Raw genomic sequence first — 19,653 nt, forward strand, 5'->3', positions numbered from 1 at the left:
GACCCATGGTTTGAGTACCACTTCTCTAGGTAGAGGAACATATTGCAACATGAGATTGGTATCAGGCAGGGTCTCAGGAGGGGCCTATTGCCCCCATGGGACCTCTACACCCTTCAGATCTCCTGTCATCCCTCCGAGTGGATTGGTCCCCTACCTCCTGATGTGGCGCCATTACCATGGTCAGTTAAGGGCAATGAAGGACCCGCTCTCGTTAGTGAAGATACTTGGATTTCTTTTGTTGCTGGCATATTCAGAAATAGTTTGATTCCTTCTGGAATCTCCTGTTCTCTACTTTTGGCCTTCTGAGAGCAGCTGCCATGGCTGCATGGGCCTCTTGTCTCTGTCTCCTTTGGGAACCTGAGGACCAGTGGGATTGATGGGTTATGGAGGCAGGGGTGGTAGGAAGAGGGTAAAGGGCTTACTATACAGCGTGTTTCCGGCAATCTGCAGCACCAACTCCAGTTGGAGAAGACTCAGATGCAGTATGTCGTGCACAAGCCGAGGCAGGAGACCAAGAGAGATCTAGGGGAATGGATCTTGCTGCAGCACTACTTGGGAGAATTGACAGAGATCTGTGAGGACCAGGAACAAGTCATCCGAGACCTCAAGAGCCAGGAGCAGCAGGTAGGGAACAGCAGCTGGCTCAGGGTGAGGCCCAGCACCATTTCTTCATGCAGCATAAGTCTGTCTGTCCATCAACACAATCGTGGGTTAACTTAGAACTTTACACACACACACACACACACACACACACACACACACACACACACACACATCCTCCTTGGCTTTCATGACATCCAACTGTTCATTTCTGGGTCCATGCATCACTATTTCTGAGAAGTGAGTCTCTCATAAGAATGAATTAAGAAACAAACCCTTGCTGCTCTGATGGGGGGAAGCCCTGTGTATATGTCCATAAAGCACTGTTGGCCAATAGGGAACTAAGTTAGGTGGGACTAGGAATCCAGGAGGACTCTGGGTAGGAGAAACACAAGAGAAACTCAGGAAATCAAGATGTAACGCCATGGGGTAGGAAGCCCGGAAACCTCTCCGGTAAGAGAAATACTTAGATTATCAATTATGGGATAAATACTTAAGTCAGAGCTAGCCTGTAAGAAATAAGCAAGGCCAACAGCTTCATAATTAATATAGCATCCTGTGTGTTTATTTGGGACTGATGCGGCTCTAGAACCAAGCTGGCGGGAAGACTTCTCTCAAGGGTATGGCTTCTCTTTACACTGCTCTTCTCAAAGCTGCAGCTCAATCAGGGAGATAGGTCAATGACATTTCACATTCCTACATGGCATTGTGATGGGGTGGTGCTCTGTACAGACTTGAGGGAGTTAGTTCCAATTCCTATGGCTCATTTGATTTTCAGGGTTCTGTGAGATCCCAGTGGGGGCAGGGGAAGCAGCTTGCAGGGAAAGGAGCCCAGTGCAAATGTCAAGAGAGTGATTCCCTTTGTCACCTTGTTGGATGGCATGTGACCTTTCTTCTTATACTCTCTGCATCCCAAAGTGGCCTCTTACCCATGTCCAATCCTTGGTTCACACTGACAGCAGTGTTTACTGTGTTTCCTTGGCAAGTTCTCCCATCATGGAGATCACACTATGGAGATGACGGGTTGTCCAACCAGCTCAGTACAGTGCTGCCAAGCACAGGATATTCTCCTATGCAATATCAGTGCCAAGGGATGGAGATCACAGTCATTGGACTCCTCTGAAAGAGCCACCATGCTTAGGCTAAACATGTGTGCTCATCTGGTATGGGATCTCCTTGACTTCTTTTGAGTTCTCTCTCTGTGTCTCTCTCTCTATCTATCTGTATATCTATCTTTTGCTCTTTCCCTTTCTCTCTCTTTTTTTCTGCCTGTTATTCTCTCTCTCTCTCTCTCTCTCTCTCTCTCTGTCTGTCTGTCTGTCTCTCTCTCTCCATGTCTGTGTTTGTGTGCACACATACATGTATGTGAGCACCAGGAGAGGGCAGTGGAGGTAAGTGAGGGGTGTAATGCCCCATGCATGTGGATGGTGGCTAGAGGAGGCCACAGGGTTTGCCAGTCTCTACAGAGAAACACTGATGCTTGCCTTTTGGGTTACACTGACTGACCAGCAAGCGCTTGAGATCCTCTGTGTGTGCTTGTGTGAGAGGGTATTCATGTCTGTGCTCAAGTCTCTACTAAGAACACAATCTCCTAATGAACAGGAGCAGCAGAGACTGAAGGAGCGAAAGGAGAGGGAGCTGGTCCTTCAGTGAAAGAACTTAGCACGTAAGCTATTTGACTGTCTCTCAGATGAGGTAGGACCCAGACTGGGAATTGGAAGTTGGATTCAAGTCCATCTCTTCTACCTTGGAATTCAAGTCGATCTCTTCTATCTTGGATCTCTGCCTTTTGTGGTATCTGCCTATAGGCAAGGCTCCAGGCAACACCAGACAAAGAACACTTCAGAATATTGTGCTGGTCCAGTCAACAAGAACTTCCCTCCAGGAAGTAATACGTTTGATTTTCAGTGAGTCTGCAGAATTGTGTCCTCTTTAATACCGTTTGAGATACCTAGTGTGTTCTTTTTTGTTGTTGTTGTTCTTTTTTTTCAAGACAGGGTTTCTCTGTGGCTTTGGAGGCTGTCCTGGAACTAGCTCTTTTAGACCAGGCTGGCCTCGAACTCACAGAGATCCACCTGCCTCTGCCTCCCAAGTGCTGGGATTAAAGGCGTGCGCCACCAACGCCCGGCCCTAGTGTGTTCTGAGTAGGCTTTCTTTGATCTCACAGGTCTCTGCCTGATTCTGCCTCCCAAGTCATGGCCAATAAAGATGTGTCTAACCATGCCTGAAGCTGTAGAAATGAAAGTCCCACCCTTAGCCACTCTTTGATATAACACTGGCTGTCTTCTTTGTTTGACCATTTCCCATGTAGTGTTCTAGGGGTATAATAAATTTAGTCACTTCCAGGATGAACCCAGGAAGACGTCTCTGCTGTATGGTTGTTCATAGCCTTCACTGGACATCTGTGACAGACTCCTCTAGAGAACAAGGGTTGTTCATAGCCTTCACTGGATATCTGTGACAGACTCCTCTAGAGAACAAGGGTTGTTCATAGCCTTCACTGGATATCTGTGACACACTCCTCTAGAGAACAAGGGTGTAGATTGTTTCCCAACGGAAACAAGGCTGTTTTTATTTACTGAAAGACTCCCCGATGCGCCTGTGTTCTCAGGCACACATCTGAGGAAATGTTGCTCCAACATGATAGGCTCCATCTTGTATATTGCCTGGGTGTAAGGTTCCTTCTGAGCAGGAGGCAAGAGCATGCCCCATGACCTTGTCCAGTTGTCTAAACTGCAATGCTGTGTTATGTCTACCTATACAATGAGATAGTGCGTGTCTAACTCACCATGAACATTCTCTTTCTCACTATGCTGTTATCCATGGACTTAATGTGCTATTCCAGTCATCACAATGATGTCCCTGGAGTGTCAGAGCATGTTCTGTTCTTTCTCATAGAGCACACACATGCAGTGCTCAGATCAAATTGTGACACTGATTAAAGGCTGACTGAAATTCAAGGACAAGCTACTCTTGTTCCTTAGAGGTACAAACAAGGACTTCTGTCATGTGATTAATGTTGAGTGTCAAGCACAACTAAATTTTTGTGAGGTCACAGCTGGACGGCTGACATTGCAGGACCCCACTAGGATTGTCACCTGAATGCCTCCTTCCTCTTCCAGATGAGAAACACTGCAACATGAGCTAGAGCAGGCCATGATGAGAGCCCCTGCAGTCAGAGCTGCAGCCTCAAGGGCACTAAGTGTCACAGGCAAGTGAGCCACCATTGCATTGTATTTTCAGAAACAATGGCATCCTGGGGAGGATTTTCTTCCTTGAATCTCTTTTTCCATGTGTGACTAGGCCAGGATTTTGTCTAATTTGTGACAGAGCAAGGCTGATTTTGGATCTGATTGCCTTTCTTTATCTCATGGCACCCTTTCAGAGAACTGAGGGAGCCTAAGGAAGCCACAGACAGCCAAAAACCATAACATTCTCCAGCACAAAATCAAGACTTCATTAGAAGAAATGTCATTCTAGCTGTAATCTCATCAGTGAGGCAAATATCATCTTAAATCTAGGTAATACGTCCAAATTCTGATCCACATGTCTGTTGGCTCACTATTTCTGGAGTAAAGAAACTATCACAAAGAAGCTTGAGATACCAAAACCTGTCAAGAATTACTCAGGGCCCAGACATCCACCAGCAAGTGGGGCTCAACAACATGGAGGGAGGCTACGTCTCTGCTTTTAATTACTCTGAAAGGTTGTTGCTGAGAACATTTGTCAACTGATGAGTCCTCAGCCCTTCACATTTGGAGGGAAATCTGTCAAGGGAGACTGTTGATGCCATGCTGCCATCCAGACATCAAATTCTCATCCTGTCCAGTGCTGAAGCTGCTGCGTGTCATGTGCCTGGGATGCTGAGGTCAATGCTCTACAGAGATGACAACTGTTCCCCGCTGGTTCTCATAATTTGTTCTTCCATTGTGAAATCGACTGCGGATTCTCCTATTTCACAGCTTTGATGGAAGAGAGCTGTCCTGAGAAAAGATTGAGAGGGGATGTAGAGTGGTCTTCTATGTCTTTGGACAGCAGGTCCACCGTGGACTTTTCTGGTCTTGAGTAGAAAGCAGACATTTGGTGACGGAAGGATATCATAGTGCCCGACATATTTTAGGATCGCCTTTGTCAAGTTCTTGACCTTCAAATCCCCCAAATGGCCTGGCTACACTTGTCTTGAAAAGGTCACTATAATCTATGCCTATCTTCCTGTTATGTGTCCAAAGCTGGTCACAGGGTGTAGGTCAGTGTCACTAAATTTGCACATTGAAAATACTGGTTTGTTTTTTGGAAGTTGAGGTTTGTTTGTTACGAGTTTTGGGGTGTTCTGGTTTCACGTTTTATGATTCTTTGGTTCTACATTTTGGTTTTGTTTTATATTTGATATTTTGCTAAAGCTATATGCTTTATGTACAAAATGCCCTGTTGATGCCCTTTGTTCTTGTTTTCTATTTGATATTTTGCAAAGACTATATATTTTATATATAAAACGCACTGTTTAAATCCCCAAATGACTCTATTTGTTTTTTCCTAGAGTTTTTATTTAAATTAGAAACAATCTTACATATGGACCCCAATTTCCTCTCCCTCCCATCCAACCATACCTCCCACCAACTCCCCATCCCTCTGCTCCCCAGGAATGTTAGGCCTTCCATGGGGGATCATCAAAGTCTGTCACATCATTTGGGGCATGGCCTAGGGCCTTCCCAGTGAAGATGACTATGTTTTCAAAAAATAAAAAAAAGGGAAATTTTAAAGTCTTCATTCTATTTTTTTTATTTTTCATTTTTAAATTTAAATTAGAAACAAGGTTGCTTCACATGTGAATCCCAGTTCACTCTCCCTCTCCCTCCCCTCCTCCCATGCCCTCCCACCAGCCTCCCAACCCCGCTCCCCCAATCCCCACTCTGATCCCCAGGGAGGTTGAGGCCCTCCATGGAGGATTTCCAGAGTCTGTCATTTATTTCATCCAGGGCAGGGCCTAGGTCCTCCCCCAAGAGTCCAGGCTGAGAGAGCATTCCTCATTGTGGCATGGGCACTCAAAGTCTATTTGTATGCCAGGGATAAATACTACTCAAGGCCCCATAGATTGCCTAGGCCTCCTCACTGACACCCACATTCAGGGGGTCTGGGTCAGTCCCATGCTGTCCACCCAACCATCAGTCCGGGGTCCAAGATCTCCCCCCTTGTTCAGGTCAGCTGTTTCTGTGGGTTAAACCAGCCCAGTCTTGACCCTTTTGCTCATCAGTCCTACCTTTCTGTGACTGGATTCCAGGAGTTCAGTTCAGTGTTTGTCTGTGGGTGTCTGCCTCTGCTTTCATCAGTCACTGAAGTTTCTGTTTCCCAGACTCTCTGGCAATAGGATTGTAGGCTGGCACTCCCCTGATTCATGTCTAAAATCCATATATGAGTGAGTACATACCATGTTTTTCTTTTTGTGACTGGCTTACCTCACTCAGAATGGTTTCTTCTGGTGTCATCCATTTGCCTGCAAATTTCAAGATTCCATTTTTTTTCCTGCTGAGTAGTACTCCATTGTGTAAATGTACCACATTTTCTCTATCCACTCTTCAGTTGAGGGGCATCTAGGTTTCTTCCAGGTTCTGGCTATTATAAATAATGCTATGAACATAGTGGAAAAGACGTCCTTATTGTGTGAATGTGCATCTTTTGGGTATATGCCTAAAAGTGGAATTGCTGGGTAGACTGATTCCCATTTCCTAAGGAATCTCCATACTGATTTCCAAAGTGGCTGTACAAGTTTGCACTCCCACCAGCAGTGTAGGAGTGTTTCCCTTTCTCCACATCCTCTCCAGCATAAACTGTTTTTAGAGTTTTTGATTTTAGCCATTCTGACAGGAGTAAGATAGTATCTCAGAGTTGTTTTGATTTTCATTTCCCAGATGGCTAGGGATGTTGAACACTTTCTCAAGTGTCTCTCAGCCATTTTATACTCCTCTATAGAGAATTCTCTATTTAGTTTTACACCCCACTTTTTAATTGGCTCCTTTGGTGTTTTGGAGGCTTGCTTCTTGAGTTCTTTGTAAATTTTGGAGATCAACCCTCTGTCACATGTAGGGTTAGTGAATATCTTTTCCCATTCTATGGACTGCCTTTTTGTCTTGTTGACTGTGTCCTTTGCCCTACAGAAGCTTCTCAGTTTCAGGAGGTCCCATTTACTAATTGTCGATCTTAGTGTCTGTGTTACTGGAGTTATGTTCAGGAAATGGTCTCCTGTACCAATTTGTTCAAGGGTACCTCCCACTTTCTCTTCTACAATGTTCAGTGTGATTGGATTTATGTTGAGGTCCTTGATCCATTTGGACTTAAGTTTTGTGCATGGCGATAGACATGGATCTATCTGCAGTCTTCTACATGCCAGCATCCAGTTATGCCAGCACCATTTGTTGAAGATGCTTTCTTTTTTCCATTGTATAATTTTAGTTTCTTTGTCAAAGATCAGGTGTTCATACATGTATGTGTTAATATCAGGGTTTTCAATTTGATTCCATTGTTCTGTCTAATTTTGTGACAATACCAAGCTGATTTCAGGACTATAGCTCTATAATACAGCTTGAGGTCAGGGATGGTGATGCCTCCAGACATTGCCTTGTTGAACAGGGTTGTTTTGGCTATGGACCATTATCTTAAATCACTTTATATATAAATTTTCACATGAAGGATAGAGATACACTAAAAATGGAAAATGACCAAACATGAGATAAAAAGTCTAGAACGTAAACATAGTCATGAAGGAATGAAAACCTCTAAAATTTTTCTAATTTCAATTCTTTTTCCTTATTTCTAACAATACTTTTTCATTTATTTTACATCCAGGGAACAGTTTCCATTCCCTCCTCTCCTCCTACTCCCCCCTCCTCCTCCCCTCTACTTCCCATGCACTCCTCCTACATCTCCCTTCAGAAGGAGGCAGACTTTGATGGGTGTAATCAAAGCATGGCATATCGCGGTGAGGCATGAGCAAGCTCCTCCCCTGTATCAAGCGGGGCATGGCAATCCAGCATGAGGAGTAGGTAGCCTAAAGCCAGCTCAAGTGCCAGGGACAGGTCCACTCCTGTACAGGGATCCTAATCCATCCCACTGCAAGGAGCCCCACCAACAGACCAAGCTACAACACTGTCACACACATGCAGAGGGCCTATGTTGGTCCTGTGCAGGCTCCCTAGATGTTGGTTCAGAGTCGGTAGGCTCTCATGAGTTCACTTCAGCTGTCCTGGTGGGTTCCTCCATCATGATCTTGACTCCCCACTGGATCACGCAATCCCTCCTCCCTCTGTTCAAGAAGACATCCAGCATTCTGCCCAGTGCTTGCCTGTGGATCTCGGCATCTGCTTCAATAAGTTACTGGATGAAGGCTCTCTGATGACAATGAGGGTAGCCACTCATCTGATTACAGCAGATGACCAGTTCAGATACCCACTCTGCTTTTGGTAGGAGTCATAGCTAGTGTCTTCCTGTGGATTCTTGGGAGTTTCCTTCACACCAGGCTTCTCCCTACCCTGAAATGCCCCCATCCACATATCTCTTTCATTACTCTCCCCCTCCTTTTGTGGTCCAAGACATTCAACCCAATCCCCCATGTTACTAGTCCCTGTTTTGACCTCCCCCATCCCTACTTTATCCAGGGGATCTATTTAACTCTTCTTTCCAGGGAAACCTATTCATTCCTTGTTCAGTCCTCCTTGTTACCTAGCCTCTCTGGGGCTATGTATTGTAGCCTGGTTATCTAATATCCATTTATATCTAATATCCATTTATAAGGAGACTACACCATGTTTGTTTTCCTGAGTCTGGGTTACCTCACTCAGAATTTTTTTCTACTTGCATCCATTTGCCTGTAATTTCATGGAGTATCCATTCTTCAGTTCTAGGACATCTAGGTTATTGCCAGGGTCTGCGTACTATGAATAACACTGCTATGAACCTAGTTGAGCAAGTGTCCTTGTGATATGATTGAACATCCTTTGGATATATGCCCAAGATTGGTATAGCTGGATCTTGAGGCAGATTGGTTCCCAATTTTCAGAGAAACTGCCAAATTGATTTTCTAAAGCGGCTGTACAAGTTTGCACTCCCACCAGAAGTCGAGGGGTGTTCCCTCTGCTCCACATTCTCTCCAATGTAAGCTGTTACTAGTGTTATTGTTCTTAGCCATTCTGACAGGTGTAAGATGCAATCTTGGAGATGTTTTGATTTACATTTCCCTGATCACAAAGGATGTTGAACAACACTTTAAGTGTATCTGGGCCATTGGTGATTTTTTCTAATGAGAAGTCTATGTTTAGCTCTTTACTGCATGTTTAATTGGATTATTTGGATTATTATTGGATTATTAGTGTCTAGTTCCTTGGGTTCTATACAGATATGGGGTTGGTGAAGAACTTTTCCCATTCTGGGGGCTGCCCTTTTGTCTGATTGACAGTGTGATTCGCTTATGGCAGCCTGTCCGTTTCAGGAGATCCCATTTATTAATTTTTGCTGTATGTCTGTGCCTCTGTGTCTGTGTTCTACTCAGGAAGTTGTCTTCTGTGCTAAGCCATTCAAGGCTACTTCCCACTTTCTCTTCTATCAGGTTCACTGTAACTGGATTTATGTTGAGGTCTGGGATCCACTTGGACTTGAGTTTATTCCAGGGTGGCAGATATTGGTCTCTTTGCATTCATCTGCATGCTGTTATCCAGTATTGCCAGCACCATTTGTTGAAGATGCTTACTTTTTTCCATTGTAGAATTTTTATTTGTCAAAAATGAGGTGTTCATAAGTGTGTGGATTAATATCAGGGTCTTTAATTCAGTTTCATTGACCCACTTGTCTGTTTTTCTGCCAATAACATGTTGTTTTTATTACTATAGCTCTATAGTACAGCTTGAAGCTAGGGATGGTGATACCTCTGCAAGTTCTGTTACTATACAGGACTATTTTTGTTATCCTTTTTTGTTTTGGTTTTTCCTTATGAATTTGAGTATTGTTCTATTGAGTTCTGTGAAAATTTTTGTTGGAGTCTTGATGGGAATTGCTTGGAATCTGTATTTTTTTGGTAATATTGTCATATTTCCATTTGTGCATCGAATGAGAAGATCAAGTTTTTTTTTCTTTCAGTTTATTTATGTAGTGGATTATGTTCACTGATTTTCCTATGTTGGACCATCCCTGCATTTCTGGGATGAAGTCTACTTAATTATGGTGGATAATTGTTTGAATTTGTTCTTAGATTCAGTTTGTCAGGTTTTTTTTTTGCTTTTCTTTTTCATTTTTAAAATTAGAAACAAGCTTGTTTTGCATGTCAATCCCAATTCCCTCTCCATTCCATCCTCCCCTGCCTCCCCCACCCTCTATCCCATCCCCTTTCTGCTCCCCAGCGAGAGTGAGACCTCCCATGGGGAATCTTCAAAGTCTGTCATGTCATTTGGAGCAAGGTCTAGGCCCTCCGCCATGTGCCTAGGCTGAGAGAGTATCCCTCTATGTGGAATAGGTTCCCAAAATCCATTCGTACACTAGGGATAAATACCGATCCACTACCAGAGGCCCCATAGATTGTGCAGGCCTCCTAAGTGACAGCCACGTTAAGCAGGGCTGGATCAGTCCTATGCTTGCTTCCCATCTATCAGTCTGAGGTTCATGAGCTCAGGTAAGGTGTTTCTGCATCCTGGTCTTGACCCCTTTGCTCATCACCCCTCGCTTTCTGCATCTGGATTCCAGGAGTTTGGCTCAGTGTTTAGCTGTGAGTGTCTGCTTCTGCTTCTATCAACTACTGGATGAAGTCTCTAGAATGACACACAAGGTAGTCATCAATCTCATTATCAGGGAAGGGCATTTAGGATAGCCTTTCCACTATAGCTTAGATCGTTAGTTGGGGTCATCCTTGTAGATCTCTGGACATTTCCCTAGTGCCAGATTTCTCTTTAAACATATTGAAAGGTTCAGGCACTATGCTGGCCTGCTATGTTACTTGGCAAGATGCACTCAGACAGAACTCTGGCCAGCCCAAGAGTTCTGTGAGAACCACACAGGTGCAAAGGACCCCTTTAAAGGACTGAGCCCCACCCACTTACTCTTACTCTTGTCTTCCTCTCCATCTCCTCTCTTATTCTCGTCTCTTATTTTCTCTTACTCTCACCATCTCATCCCCTCCCTCCCTCCCTCCCTCCCTCCCTCCCTCCCTCCCTCCCTCTCTCTCTCTCTCTCTCTCTCTCTCTGTCTCAGTTCTAAACAGGTTAGTTACCTCTCACCCCCCTTTCCCTCCCTGTCCACCAATAAAACTCCACATGGGATCATTGAGTCACGGTTTGTGTCTCGTTACTGGGTAAACCTAGACATTTTAACAACATTGGTTCCCTGACCCAGACAGGCTCTCCCTGTGACTCCGGCAGGTGACCATGCAACTTTGGACCAACGGCCCTCTTTCCATCGACGCTGAATTTTACATCCAACAGCATCTGCGATTTGGTAAGGACCCCCTCTAGGTTGGCGTAAACGTTTCCCTGAACCCTAAGGGCTGACGGTTGAGCATCCAGCACCCTCAAGGTGTTCTTGGAAACATGGAGGGACACACACAACCACGGCCTTCAAAGTCATGGTTGACCCCCATGATCTGACAATCATTTTCGGTTTGTTTTCCACGGGCACGGCCTATTGGTAATTTTTTTCAGCTCCTTTCTGAGCCTTTGGTGGCTTTTCGCCACTCAGACTCTGGTTCCTTTTTTTTTTCCGGGTAGTTTTTCTGCCCTGGCTAGACTCTTGGGCTGACGAGTTCTGAAGAGTTGATCTCGCCATTTTCTTTCCTTTAGACCTGGCTCATGGGTAACAAACCGACAAAGAAAATTGACCCATCCTCTCCTCTGGGATGCCTGTTAATGCCTTAAGTCATCCAGACTCACTTATCCTTGGGTTCTATACAGATGTGGGGTTGGTGAAGAACTTTTCCCATTCTGGGGGCTGCCCTTTTGTCTGATTGACAGTGTGATTTGCTTATGGCAGCCTGTCCGTTTCAAGAGTCCCATTTATTAATTGTTGCTCTGTGTCTGTATATTTTATGGGACTTCTCTAGTCATTGCCAGCGATCTGGTCAATGGAAGGAGTTGCACTATGTTTAAACTTTTCTCTACTTCTCTACTAATCATTCTCTTCAACATTCTTCCTCTAAAACTCATTCTTCTAGCTTTAAAAGCTAACCCTAAAAAAAAGCGCCAGCTGGTCACAGAGGCTTCCTGCCACTTCCCATGGTGGCTAAACCTGTCTCAGGGCAGGAACCGCCTTCCACCTGGGAGTGTCCTGTTTTGTCTCTCCCCAGCTTTGCTTCTACCTTATTTCTTCTCCATACAGATGCCAGCAGCTTACAATGGCCTGGCTTGGGTTAGTGTCTGCTCGGGACACTAAGGAATGTGCCTATGGAGGCTGCCATCTTGGCGATCTTAACCATGCAACCTAACGTGATGCCTAGCTTGGAAATGTGTTTACTGAGGCCGCCATGTTTACCATGTGACCTAGCTGTAGGCACGCCCACTCAGTCCAGCCAGCTTCCGCCGGCCAAGCCTGACAGATACAATTCATTTACGTTTTGTCTCTTCTGTGCTTTTATTTTTGCCTCTAATTTCTTCTTTCACTGACTCAGTTTTCCATGGCTTGTTTATGGAATACTGTGTCTTTCCAGGGTCCCCTGTTCTATCTACAATAAATCTTCCTTCTCGTTACTGTCTCTTTAAAACCTGTCTGTTTCCTACAAGTGTGGGTCAAACACTTTTACCCAATCCTGTTTAATGTATCTATATGTATATGTAAAAAATAAGGTAACTTTAATTCAACTATACTAAATATCAAATATTTCTAATTTGTTATATCTTTAAGTGATGATAAACATTTAAAGTTATAAGGGTCTATTTTAAGTTAGCAAAATATTTATAACACCTAGTTGTTCCTGTAAGCTGTTTACAAAGGTAAAGCTATTATAAAAGGGATTTTTCTGTAGTCACCAATGTACTTAAGATAAATCACTAAAGATAAATTTTGTCTACTAAGATATACTAAACAGACAAACAGTCCTCAAATGCTCAGAGATCTAGAGAACATGGCATTTAAATGCTTTATTAAAAAGATTTTTATAGCCGGGCGGTGGTGGTGCACGCCTTTAATCCCAGCACTCAGGAGGCAGAGGCAGGCAGATCTCTGTGAGTTTGAGGCCAGGCTGGACCAACAGCCTCCAAAAAGCTTTTTATAACAGAGACAGGCCAGCTGCTGGCACTACCCCATTTCCTCCAAAAAGACTGGTGGACACTGAAGAAACTCCACCCACAAAAGTGGCAATGCTGGCCACTGAGCAACCCTGCCCTTCACCTCAACTGCTTCAAAGGACTCTTCAGGCCGTGAACAAGAGGACACTGGAATCGACTTTCTCCATGTTGCTTGGGTAAACGGTAGGAAAGTCTTCCTAAAAGTCCCCAGTCCACGGGTCTCACTGTCAGCAAAAGGCAGGTGTCTTTGGAGCCTCTGACTTTAACAACTGTGGAGGACCTTGGGGGTGGCTGTCCATGCAGTCAGCTACTAAGTCTCTCATTCTCCAATCTCAGGTAAAATCTTATCCTTCTCAAGAACTCTGATGCTTTTGACAGCTAGTAGCTTTGCCAGCTTAAAGTAACAGACAAGGCAAAGCTCTGTCATAAAACAGATTTCAGGAACAGGTATTCTAAGGTTTATCTATATAAGATGGTAATGTAATAAATTAAGTTGAGACATTAAAAAAAAGTATGTTCTAGGTTTCTCTTTCATTATACTACTTTTCACAGTCCTAACATTAATCAATAAAGTTCTGATAAGCTACTAATCTAACTCCAACAGAGTGTTAAACAACTATACCACTACATGATCATAACTACAAGCTCAAAATTAAGGTGCTTTTCATTATGCTAAAAATATCTGTCAGTTTAAAAAATGTTAATGCTTTCAGGCACGTCATTTCTAACACAAATATGCTGCTGATATGTCTAATACTTACGTTTTCACAAACTCAAAGGATTCTTGTAAGTTCCAGAAAGCCAAATTGGACCCAGCCAAATGGGTCAGATTCACTCCAGATATTATTCAACCTCTCCCTGGTCCTGGGACTCCCTTCCCTCATCTTGGGACCCCTCGGGGACCCCTCCCTCATCTTACAATCTTCTTCTCAAATATCAGGACCTAAGAAAAAAAATTCTAAACTTAACCTTGTCCTCTACTCTGCTAACATCTTGCCAGGTCTGAGAGGCGTCAGAGAGTCCCATACAGCCAGGACTGCGATGGAGCAACCAGCTACCCCAGGACGTGGCAGCACCACGGCTTTCTCAGGTTCCCCAAAGATGGTCAACACCTTCCAGGTCAGCAGAAAGCAGTCTTGAGAACGACGCCCTTATTCCCTAACCTGCACGGCTAACACCTCGTCTTTTTTAATAAGTAAAGGTGCTGGCCTGCCTGTCACCTGGCAGAATGTACTCAGGCAGCACTCTGGTCAGCTCAGGGTTTCATGAGCACTAGTCTGCAAGCAGCACCATGCTGACTCCACCCCCCCCACAACAGGTGTGGCCACGTTATCACTGCGACACTCTTTGTGGGGCTGCGTAAAGGCTCAGTACGCATGTGCAAGCTTCCCCTTTTAAGTGAGCGTCTCCCCGTGGCCCCTTTTTCACTCTCCCCCTCTCGTCTCTCTCCTGTCTTCTCTCCCCCTCTTGCTCTACTGTGCTGTAATAAACTATGGTTAATGTAAACAAATTTAATTTATAATTTAAATTATAATTTTAATACATAATTATAATTATGTCTTATAATAATATGCCTTAAATAATTATACTATACAGTTAAGATTATTCTAATTAATTATGTGCCTACTTAAGAGACTACTCTAACATGAGCTATAATAATTTCATAATTTATAATTTCATATAATTACAAATAATTATTTCAGCTCACTGGTACAGAGCCCGCCAAGCATGTGCAAGGCTCTAGGTTGAACTAGGGATTGGAGCAGGGGCAGACTACAGCTCATATGTGCAAAGCAGTAGGGAGCACTCCCCCCACCCTGCCCAGTTTGGGCTCAGTTGCATACTCTTCCTTATTTACTTCTTCCTCCTTTATTGATGTAAGCCAAGCTATTCTATACACTATATACTTATGAAGGCTACCATACAGTCTTGGAATAGGTTTAATTTTTCTTCATTGTGATGCCTACATATGGTTTTTAATTAAGTATAAACATTTGTAAGAAGTGCCTCCGTAGTTAAGAGTATTTTCATACATGAAATAAAAACAAATCCTTTAAGAATCTGTAAGAAACAAGATATCTTTCCACAATAAAACAAACTTTCGCGGTAACAGAACATTTGCTGCTGCTGATTGATTATATTCCAGTTCCAAGAGCAGGGTCACATTAACTGCCCTGGCTGGAACTCAGCACTGGGAAACCCACCTTCCGATTCATACTTCACTCCATTTAACAAGCATTTGTTGAACATCTATCATATGACAGGAACTACACAGGCTTTAGTTATGCACATGCACAAAAAGACCCAATACATACAGAATTCAGTGAGCTTGCAGTCAGTGTGGATGGAAGAGAACAGGGACTGCCCAGGTGAGAGAGGAAGTCATCGAGGGATTTTCAAATAGCGGCTGTAGATAAGCAACATGAGTTTGAAGAGCCCGGAAAAATTTGAGAAATACTGATGGCCATTTGTAAGTTTAAACTGTAGGTTAACAGTTGTTTTGAGAAGCACAGCCTTGATAAATCATCAACTAAATGTATTTCTTAGGCTCTCTCTTGTTTTGGACATCTTACAACTTGTTCAGAAATAATACTAATGTGTGGTGATATATTGTTTATGATTTAATAAAGCTTGCCTGGGGATCAGAATGCAAAGCTAGTCACAGCCATAGAAGCTGGTCAGTGGTGGTGCACACCTTTAATCCCAGGACTCAGGAGACAGAGGCAGATGGATCTCTGTGAGTCCAAGACCACCCAGGGCTACAAGAGAGTGAATCAGTCTCAAAGAAACAGAGCTCACTCCTTTAATCCCAGCACAAGAGAGGTCTATAAGGAAGAAGCAAATGGTCTCATGTGAGACTCACTTTCCAGGCACAGAGAAAACAGGATCTCCATTCCAGCCTTGGTAAAAGTAAGAGCTACTGGCTGGCTCCTTTGCTTTTCTGGTCTTCTGCTTCAACCCCAGAATCTGTCTCTGTGCTTTTATTATTCCTGCTGCAGTAATGATGACACAGAGAAAGGGTGCGATTCTCACAGAGGTCTCTTTGAACATTCTTCATAAAAATCAAGTCTCATTCAAAGATCTTCCGAAGTCAAGACATAAACTAGTAGTCTGCAACTTGACTCTCCACCACTGTTACCTACTGGGATCCATAACCTTGCATTACTTTCCTCAACACTGTTCCTGCAAACTGTGTGACAAAAAGAATATATTCTATTTCCTTAGAGTAATATTATTTACTGCCCCCCCCGAGGACCAGGATTCAGTTCCCAGCACCCACATGGTCACTTACAACCATCCATTAATTCCAGTTCCAAGGGTTTAACACCCTCTTCTGACCTCTACAGGCATCAGACAAACATAGACACATGGACACACAGACACACACACACACACACCTGCAAGCAAACAAAATAAATGGCAGATTCCATCTGCATCTGACCTTCTCTTCCTACTGTCTGCCTGGCTCGGCTGCCTGGGCTAAGGTTAGAGGTGAGTGGGGACTCATCTGTCCTGCACAGCTTCACAGCCTCTCCTGTGTCACTTTCACACTGCACTGTAACTGTCACGTTCCTGAGAACGCCAAGAGGTCTGTGGGAATGGGACCTGAGTTCTATCAGAGGTCTGTGGGAATGGGACCTGAGTTCTATCAGAGGTCTGTGGGAATGGGACCTGAGTTCTATCAGAGGTCTGTGGGAATGGGACCTGAGTTCTATCAGAGGTCTGTGGGAATGGGACCTGAGTTCTGTCAGAGGTCTGTGGGAATGGGACCTGAGTTCTGTCAGAGGTCTGTGGGAATGGGACCTGAGTTCTGTCAGAGGTCTGTGGGAATGGGACCTGAGTTCTGTCAGAGGTCTGTGGGAATGGGACCTGAGTTCTATCAGAGGTCTGTGGGAATGGGACCTGAGTTCTGTCAGAGGTCTGTGGGAATGGGACCTGAGTTCTGTCAGAGGTCTGTGGGAATGGGACCTGAGTTCTGTCAGAGGTCTGTGGGAATGGGACCTGAGTTCTGTCAGGATCTGGAACGGGGCCTCACAGCCAGCACCCAGCATTTGTAACACGAGTTAAGAGAAAACCACAGAAATCTGAAGACAACTGGAATAGCAGGAGGAGGGCTGGCCACCTTGGTTATTCTAACTCCAAGTCTAACTCTTGCCTGCTAAGCAAAGGAGAAACTAAGTTTCTGTTATATAGTGCTCCTCCAAGAATCACAGCAATATGTGCACTTAGAGTTTAAAATAATGACACTGACTATTCAGTGACAACCAGAATTCACAAATACAAATAAGTATTAGGGCACTTTGCCAAGTTACTTATTAAATTACAGGAATCAAGCTAGAATCATTTTGTTTAATGCATTCCTAAAAATTCACAAAAGTCATGCCTGTAAACCCAGAACACGGAAGTCAGAGACAGGGAAGACTGCAAGTCCAAAGGTAACCTGGGCTGCTAAGTGAGCTCTAGGCTAGCCTGGGGTCTTGTTTTAAAGAAAATTACATTATTGAAAATAAGTCAGAAATCACAAGGGAACACACACACGTGCGTGCACACACAAACACACCCACCATTGTTAAGGTAGAAAGTACTCTATATGTTTACATTGCTTTCCTTTGTGGAGCCAGGACAAGTCAACACTGGCAACACGGTTTTACCTGTTTGGTGTTTTGTCGTCTACTATAGCATGCATATCCTATCTACAAACTTCTCCTCTCAAACATGGTAAGAGAATGAATGACACACGGTGAACGATGCCTTGAGGAACTTGGAAGGAGGCTATAGGAAAAATGGCAGAGGGCCTTTTACCTCAGGGGCATTTGTTCTCTTGGACTGTTCTCGGGCGTATTTCGTGCCTCCTGTGACACACATCTATATTCAATTACAAGATACGTTTATTCTTGTTGGATGTGAGAACACAGCTACTGAACCCAATCTGGTCAGTGTGCCCTGAATCTGGAGATGGCCTTCTGCTTTGCTTTCACAATGTTCCCACATACCGTTGGCAGAAGTTTTTGTCTCACCAGCAGCTCCCAAATAAATACACGGAGACTTACATTAATTATACATGCTCAGCCAATAGCTCAGGCTTGATGCTAGCTAACTCTTACATATAAATTAACCCGTATCTCTTACCTATGCTTTGCCACGCGGCTTGGTACCTTTTCTCAGTATGGCCTGCCCATCTTGCTTCTCTCTGCGTCTGCTCACCACTCCTCTGACTCCACCCCTCTTCCCATCATTCTCAGTTTGGCTCTCCCACCTAACTATATCCTGTTCAGCTACTGGCCAGTCAGCTTCTTTACTAAACTAATCACAGTGACATGTACTCACACTGTGTAAAGGAATTTTCCACAAGTTATAGTCTTAGAACTCTGTCAGGCAACTGTGTTTAAACTGCTCTGTTCTGAGAAAGCTCTGGGAAAGGGCTGCTGTTAATATTTAGTCTGTGCTCACTGGCGTTTATTTACATGCTTTTCTAAACTCAAACAACCTTCCTCGGATCGTTGCTTTGCCTCAATTGTGTATAAACAGCACTGACACTGGAGTCAGGCTGCTACAGCATCAGCCTGTCGGCTGCCCATTCCTTCAGAGCCTCAGACCAGTGCAGCAGACAGGATCGCATAAACCGAGGAAAGGTGACAAGTGCCTCAACAGTCCTGAAGGAAAGGCTGTGAGAGGACATGAGGACCCCGCAGAGGGAGGCAGGCAAGAGTTAACACGGGGCTAAAAGGAAGAAAGCCCCAGCACCTCATAGTGAGTTGATACATCATTTCCTAAGAGAGAATGGTGCTGCAATGTCTGAAGCCCAGTTGCAAGAGCATTGGGATTTAATAGCAAAATATGATCCTTGGTTTCCTGAAAGGGGCACTCTAGATCAAATTAAAGAAAATACAGGGAAAGTCCAGAGACAAGGAGAAAGTATTCCAGTGCAATTCTAGATGACTTGGGCATGGGTCCCTATTGTAATACAAACAATAAGCAGTAACAAGCCAAAGACTGACAAATTCTTTGCATGACTATGAGCCAGATAACGAAACACAAGGGGGAAATAAAGAGTCTTACAAGCTAGAAAGTTTTTCCAGTGCAAGGTTGGAAGTGAACGAGTAGAGCAAAATCCAAAGCAAAAATGCTGGCTGCAGTCAAGGACAAGGGCTCCTGGCTGTCCACTCTCTGCCTGAAATATTATGTCCTCCTCTATCTGAGGACTACAAGGACGGCCAAAACAAGTGGGAGAAGGGGGAAGATGACGTGCAGTCATCCACGAAAGGAGCACCTTTGCTTTCTGGGAGGGAGGATGCATGGCATAAGTTACCAAATTCCAGGCAAAGACAGAGGACCCTTCTAAAACTAGACAGGAGCCTGATGAGCCCGATCAGTCACCTGATGGCTGACTGGGAGGCGGAAACGCGTATTGTTAAACAGCTGGCATATGAGAATGCTAATGCTGCATGCCAGGCTGCTGTCCGCCTTCAGAAAGAAAGGAGACATTAACGACTGTATCCACCTCTGTGCTGGTAACTCTGGCTACAGCCCTCCAAGGACAGACAATGTCTCAACTACCGGCAGTCATTCAACAAGGAAAAAGGAATGAATAATGACAAGTAGTCCAACTTCATATCAAAAGTTTGTTGCTACTGCTTTAAAAAGAGCTAAACTGCTGTTTCCTCTTGCTTATAGTAAACATAATGTTTTCTGCTTCCTACAAAAAAATAAAATGCTAAAAGATTTGTTTACAAAAATAAAAATGGGATTAACCCTTTACATTTGTATTCCTCATTAACAAAACTTTTGTTAAATACTTCAG

General features: G+C 44.1%; 1 long non-coding RNA gene across 1 annotated transcript; it reads left to right on the plus strand.

The window, feature by feature from the left end:
• The first annotated feature begins 455 nt into the window (after nt 1-455).
• Nucleotides 456-14,303, plus strand: LOC121140950. Its single transcript, XR_005877904.1, has 3 exons — nt 456-624; nt 10,969-11,070; nt 13,852-14,303. It is a non-coding gene; the product is annotated as an uncharacterized LOC121140950 (long non-coding RNA).
• The last annotated feature ends 5,350 nt before the right edge of the window (nt 14,304-19,653 follow it).

Source organism: Mesocricetus auratus, unplaced genomic scaffold (genome assembly GCF_017639785.1).
Source record: "Mesocricetus auratus isolate SY011 unplaced genomic scaffold, BCM_Maur_2.0 Super-Scaffold_100006, whole genome shotgun sequence".
Lineage (NCBI taxonomy): Eukaryota > Metazoa > Chordata > Mammalia > Rodentia > Cricetidae > Mesocricetus > Mesocricetus auratus.